The following is a 6,622-nucleotide window of genomic DNA, read 5'->3' on the forward strand; positions in this document are numbered from 1 at the left end:
TTATGACTTGTCCAAAGAGGAAAGTGGTTTATGACTTGTCCAACTGGTTTATGACTTGTCCAGAGTGGAAACTGGTTTATGACTTGTCCAACTGGTTTATGACTTGTCCAGAGAGGAAACTGGTTTATGACTTGTCCAAAGAGGAAAGTGGTTTATGACTTGTCCAACTGGTTTATGACTTGTCCAGAGAGGAAACTGGTTTATGACTTGTCCAGAGTGGAAAGTGGTTTATGACTTGTCCAACTGGTTTATGACTTGTCCAGAGAGGAAACTGGTTTATGACTTGTCCAAAGAGGAAAGTGGTTTATGACTTGTCCAACTGGTTTATGACTTGTCCAGAGAGGAAACTGGTTTATGACTTGTCCAAAGAGGAAAGTGGTTTATGACTTGTCCAGAGAAGAAAGTGGTTTATGACTTGTCCAGAGAGGAGAGTGGTTTATGACTTGTCCAACTGGTTTATGACTTGTCCAGAGAGGAAACTGGTTTATGACTTGTCCAGAGTGGAAAGTGGTTTATGACTTGTCCAACTGGTTTATGACTTGTCCAGAGAGGAAACTGGTTTATGACTTGTCCAAAGAGGAAAGTGGTTTATGACTTGTCCAACTGGTTTATGACTTGTCCAGAGTGGAAAGTGGTTTATGACTTGTCCAACTGGTTTATGACTTGTCCAGAGAGGAAACTGGTTTATGACTTGTCCAAAGAGGAAAGTGGTTTATGACTTGTCCAGAGAAGAAAGTGGTTTATGACTTGTCCAGAGAGGAGAGTGGTTTATGACTTGTCCAACTGGTTTATGACTTGGCCAGAGAGGAAACTGGTTTATGACTTGTCCAGAGTGGAAAGTGGTTTATGACTTGTCCAACTGGTTTATGACTTGTCCGGAGAGGAAACTGGTTTATGACTTGTCCAAAGAGGAAAGTGGTTTATGACTTGTCCAACTGGTTTATGACTTGTCCAGAGTGGAAACTGGTTTATGACTTGTCCAACTGGTTTATGACTTGTCCAGAGAGGAAACTGGTTTATGACTTGTCCAAAGAGGAAAGTGGTTTATGACTTGTCCAACTGGTTTATGACTTGTCCAGAGAGGAAACTGGTTTATGACTTGTCCAGAGTGGAAAGTGGTTTATGACTTGTCCAGAGAGGAAACTGGTTTATGACTTGTCCAAAGAGGAAAGTGGTTTATGACTTGTCCAACTGGTTTATGACTTGTCCAGAGAGGAAACTGGTTTATGACTTGTCCAGAGTGGAAAGTGGTTTATGACTTGCCCAATATTGTTTTGGTTAATGAGTTGTCACTTCAACTTGCGGCTGCGGTTTTGCTTGAATAACTGTTGCCGGGCTTAATACACGTCCCAGCGGGCGAATTTGAAGGGGGTGCCCGGGCTTGGGGTCACGTTGGTGGGGTGGTGGAGGGTCTGTGTGCCCTTCGGTCCTGGTCCCGTTGGGAAGGAGGTTGGCGTGCTGCCGAGTGTGCTTCCCCGGACGGGAGGAGCGGTTCAAATCGTGTGCCTTCGGCGGTGGCGGGGAGAGAGCGCAGCTGGGGCGGGTGCGGTGTGGAGACGGAGTCCCTTCTTCCCCGAGGGGGCTAGGGCACTGCCGGTGCGGGTGCAGGCTTACGGCCCGGTGCCTTTTGGTGTTGGGGGTTGCGGTTGGGGTTCGGTTTAGGGTTAGGCGATAGGGTTAGGGATAGGGTTAGGGTTAGGGATAGGGTTAGGCGATAGGGTTAGGGATAGGGTTAGGGTTAGGGTTAGGGATAGGGTTAGGGTTAGGGTTAGGGATAGGGTTAGGGTTAGGGTTAGGGATAGGGTTAGGGTTAGGGATAGGGTTAGGGTTAGGCGATAGGGTTAGGGTTAGGGATAGGGTTAGGGTTAGGCGATAGGGTTAGGGTTAGGGATAGGGTTAGGGTTAGGCGATAGGGTTAGGGTTAGGGATAGGGTTAGGGTTAGGGATAGGGTTAGGGTTAGGGTTAGGGATAGGGTTAGGGTTAGGGATAGGGTTAGGCGATAGGGTTAGGGTTAGGGTTAGGGTTAGGGTTAGGGATAGGGTTAGGGTTAGGGATAGGGTTAGGGTTAGGCGATGGGGTTAGAGCTAGGGTTAGGGTTAGGGTTAGGGATAGGTTTAGGGTTAGGGGATAGGGTTAGGGTTAGGGATAGGGTTAGGGTTAGGGTTAGGGTTAGGCGATAGGGTTAGGGATAGGGTTAGGGTTAGGCGATAGGGTTAGGGATAGGGTTAGGGTTAGGGTTAGGGATAGGGTTAGGGTTAGGGTTAGGGTTAGGGATAGGGTTAGGGTTAGCGTTAGGGATAGGGTTAGGGTTAGGGATAGGGTTAGGGTTAGGGATAGGGTTAGGGTTAGGGATAGGGTTAGGGATAGGGTTAGGGTTAGGCGATGGGGTTAGAGTTAGGGATAGGGTTAGGGTTAGGGTTAGGGATAGGGTTAGGGTTAGGCGATAGGGTTAGGGATACGGTTAGGGGTAGGGATAGGGAGTATCTGGGACGGGCAGAGACTCCTCGGCGGTCCCCCCGGTCCCTGGCGGGCAGACGGACCTCCTGGGCCGGAGGCAGCCTCCGCCGGCGTTACACCCTGTCCCTGGCGGGCAGAGGGACCTCCTGGGCCGGGTGCAGCCTCCGCCGGCGGACCCCCCGGTCCCTGGCGGGCAGAGGGAGCTCCTGGGCCGGGTGCAGCCTCCGGCGGCGGTCCCCCCGGTCCCTGGCGGGCAGAGGGAGCTCCTGGGCCCGGTGCCGCCTCCGCCGGCGGTCCCCCCGGTCCCTGGCGGGCAGAGGGACCTCCTGGGCCGGGTGCAGCCTCCGCCGGAGGACCCCCCGGTCCCTGGCGGGCAGAGGGAGCTACTGGGCCGGGTGCAGCCTCCGGCGGCGGTCCCCCCGGTCACTGGCGGGCAGAGGGAGCTCCTGGGCCCGGTGCAGCCTCCGCCGGCGGTCCCCCCGGTCCCTGGCGGGCAGAGGGAGCTCCTGGGCCGGGTGCAGCCTCCGGCGGCGGTCCCCCCGGCCCCTGGCGGGCAGAGGGAGCTCCTGGGCCCGGTGCAGCCTCCGGCGGCGGTCCCCCCGGCCCCTGGCGGGCAGAGGGAGCTCCTGGGCCCGGTGCAGCCTCCGCCGGCGGTCCGCCCGGTCCCTGGCGGGCAGAGGGACCTCCTGGGCCGGGTGCAGCCTCCGCCGGCGGTCCCCCCGGTCCCTGGCGGGCAGAGGGAGCTCCTGGGCCGGGTGCAGCCTCCGGCGGCGGTCCCCCCGGTCCCTGGCGGGCAGAGGGAGCTCGTGGGCCCGGTGCAGCCTCCGCCGGCGGTCCCCCCGGTCCCTGGCGGGCAGAGTGACCTCCTGGGCCGGGTTCAGCCTCCGCCGGCGGTCCCCCCGGTTCCTGGCGGGCAGAGGGAGCTCCTGGGCCGGGCTCAGCCTCCGCCGGCGGTCCCCCCGGTCCCTGGCGGGCAGAGTGACCTGCTGGGCCCGGTGCAGCCTCCGCCGGCGGTCCCCCCGGTTCCTGGCGGGCAGAGGGAGCTCCTGGGCCCGGTGCAGACTCCCCCGGCGGTGCACCGGTCCCCGGCGGGCAGAGGGCGCTCGTGTACCGGGTGCAGCGTCCGCCGGCGGTGCACCGGTCCCTGGCGGGCTCAGAGAGCGCCTCGGCCGGGGATCGTCTCGTCCCAACGTCCGCCTGGTCCGTGGCCCGCAGGGGGCGCTGTCGGGCGGGGTACGGCCACGGCCCGACGTGCCTCCGGTGGGCTGCGGTCAGTGTGTGCCGCCGTTGGCCGGCTGCGGGGCTTGGTGCTGTTCCAGCCGTGCGTTAGGTGGGCGAACGGCAGGGGGCGCCCCTTGGGCGGGTGGCGGGCCCCGCGCGGGCCAGCCGTGGGGGGTCACGGTCCGCCGCCGGGGCGTCCAAAGGGCGGCGAGAGGCCGTCCGCCGGTGCTGACAAGTCATAAACCAGCGGCGGTGACAAGTCATAAACCAGCGGCGGTGACAAGTCATAAACCAGCGGCGGTGACAAGTCATAAACCAGGACAAGGTTGTTGACGGCGCCGGGCGGCGGCGAAGCGGCTCACCCCGGGGCAGGGTGGCGATTCGAGGAGGGGCGCCCACCCGGCCGCCAAGGCCGCCGCCGGCGGGGGCCGGGGGCGCCGTTTTGAAAAAGAACCGTAGGCCGGATGGGGTCCGATCCACCCACCTTATGCCGACGCCGAGACCTCATTCCCGGCATGACTACCGGTGGTCCGTCCCGCTGGTCTGCCACTTGCGTTTGGCGTCACGAGGGGTTGGCGGGGTACCTGCAGATTGGTAGGAGGTGGAAAATCGAGAAATGGACTTTGGTCGGAAAGGTCCCCTCGAGCCTCCAGGTCTGCGGAGACCGACCCGGGCTGCCGCCCCGCCGGCCGCTCGGCCCGATCGGGCGCGAATTTCTTCCGATTTTCGCCCTTTTTTCGGGTTTTCGGCCGGCGCTCCAAACGGCGGCCCGACGCCCCGCCGAGGCCGGGCACGGCTCCCCGGAGCGCGAGGGACCGGATCAGACCTCGTCGGCACTGGCATGGCCACCGCAACGCTCGGACTTAGCCTGGGGAGGCTGGTCGAGGCGGTGGCAAGTCATGAACCAGTGGAGTCTGGCGGAGACTGTGGCAAGTCATAAACCAGTCGGACTTAGCCTGTGGAGGCTGGTCCAGGCAGCGGCAAGTCATAAACCAGTCGGACTTAGCCTGTGGAGGCAGGTCCAGGCAGTGGCAAGTCATAAACCAGTCGGACTCAGCCTGTGGAGGCAGGGCCAGGCAGTGGCAAGTCATGAACCAGTGGCAAATCATAAACCAGTCGGACTTAGCCTGTGGAGGCAGGGCCAGGCAGTGGCAAGTCATAAACCAGTCGGACTTAGCCTCTGGCGACTTCCAGGAGGTCTATGAGGTCCTGTGCCGCCGCTTTACCGGGGCCAAGGTTGCAGGAGAGCGGAACGGAGGAGTGGATTGGTCCCGCCGATGGGGCACGTGCATATATGAAAAGTGCACCCTACCGTTAGTTAATCACTTGCCCTCGGAAGTGTATGAGGTCGTGTCCAGCCGTGGTACCGGGGACACAGTGGGGGTGTTCCCGCTAAAGGGAGCGGATTGGTCCCGCCGAGCTGCCACTTGCATTTGTGGTCGAGTGTCTCGGACAGCTGGTTAACCACTTGCCCTCGGTAGTGCCGATGAGGTTTTGAAAAAGCCGATCTGCGGGGACTTGGAGCGCCTTCCTCGGATGGACTACCGGGCGCCCTCCCGCCGATTTGCCATTTGCGTTTGGCGTCCCGAGGGGTTGGCGGGGTACCTGCAGATTGGTAGGAGGTGGAAAATCGAGAAATGGACTTTGGTCGGAAAGGTCCCCTCGAGCCTCCAGGTCTGCGGAGACCGACCCGGGCTGCCGCCCCGCCGGCCGCTCGGCCCGATCGGGCGCGAATTCTTTCCGATTTTCGCCCTTTTTTCGGGTTTTCGGCCGGCGCTCCAAACGGCGGCCCGACGCCCCGCCGAGGCCGGGCACGGCTCCCCGCCGCGCAAGGGGCCGTGTTTGCCTTGGTCTGCCTTGGAATTGTCACCAAACGCCCGCGCTTCGCCTGGGGAGGCTGGCCGAGTCGGTGGCAAGTCATGAACCAGTGGAGGCTGGTGGAGACAGTGGCAAATCATAAACCAGTCGGACTTAGCCTGTGGAGGCTGGTGGAGACAGTGGCAAGTCATGAACCAGTGGCAAATCATAAACCAGTCGGACTCAGCCTGTGGAGGCAGGGCCAGGCAGTGGCAAGTCATGAACCAGTGGCAAATCATAAACCAGTCGGACTCAGCCTGTGGAGGCAGGTCCAGGCAGTGGCAAGTCATGAACCAGTGGCAAATCATAAACCAGTCGGACTCAGCCTGTGGAGGCAGGGCCAGGCAGTGGCAAGTCATGAACCAGTGGCAAATCATAAACCAGTCGGACTCAGCCTGTGGAGGCAGGTCCAGGCAGTGGCAAGTCATGAACCAGTGGGAAATCATAAACCAGTCGGACTCAGCCTGTGGAGGCAGGTCCAGGCAGTGGCAAGTCATGAACCAGTGGGAAATCATAAACCAGTCGGACTCAGCCTGTGGAGGCAGGGCCAGGCAGTGGCAAGTCATGAACCAGTGGAGACAGTGGCAAGTCATAAACCAGTCGGACTTAAGCCTGTGGAGGCAGGTCCAGGCAGTGGCAAGTCATGAACCAGTGGCAAATCATAAACCAGTCGGACTCAGCCTGTGGAGGCAGGTCCAGGCAGTGGCAAGTCATGAACCAGTGGCAAATCATAAACCAGTCGGACTCAGCCTGTGGAGGCAGGGCCAGGCAGTGGCAAGTCATGAACCAGTGGCAAATCATAAACCAGTCGGACTCAGCCTGTGGAGGCAGGTCCAGGCAGTGGCAAGTCATGAACCAGTGGGAAATCATAAACCAGTCGGACTCAGCCTGTGGAGGCAGGTCCAGGCAGTGGCAAGTCATGAACCAGTGGCAAATCATAAACCAGTCGGACTCAGCCTGTGGAGGCAGGGCCAGGCAGTGGCAAGTCATGAACCAGTGGAGACAGTGGCAAATCATAAACCAGTCGGACTTAGCCTGTGGAGGCTGGTGGAGACAGTGGCAAGTCATAAACCAGTCGGACTTAGC

The sequence above is a fragment of the Scyliorhinus torazame genome, unplaced genomic scaffold, assembly GCF_047496885.1.
Source record: "Scyliorhinus torazame isolate Kashiwa2021f unplaced genomic scaffold, sScyTor2.1 scaffold_1484, whole genome shotgun sequence".
NCBI classification, from domain to species: Eukaryota; Metazoa; Chordata; class Chondrichthyes; order Carcharhiniformes; family Scyliorhinidae; genus Scyliorhinus; species Scyliorhinus torazame.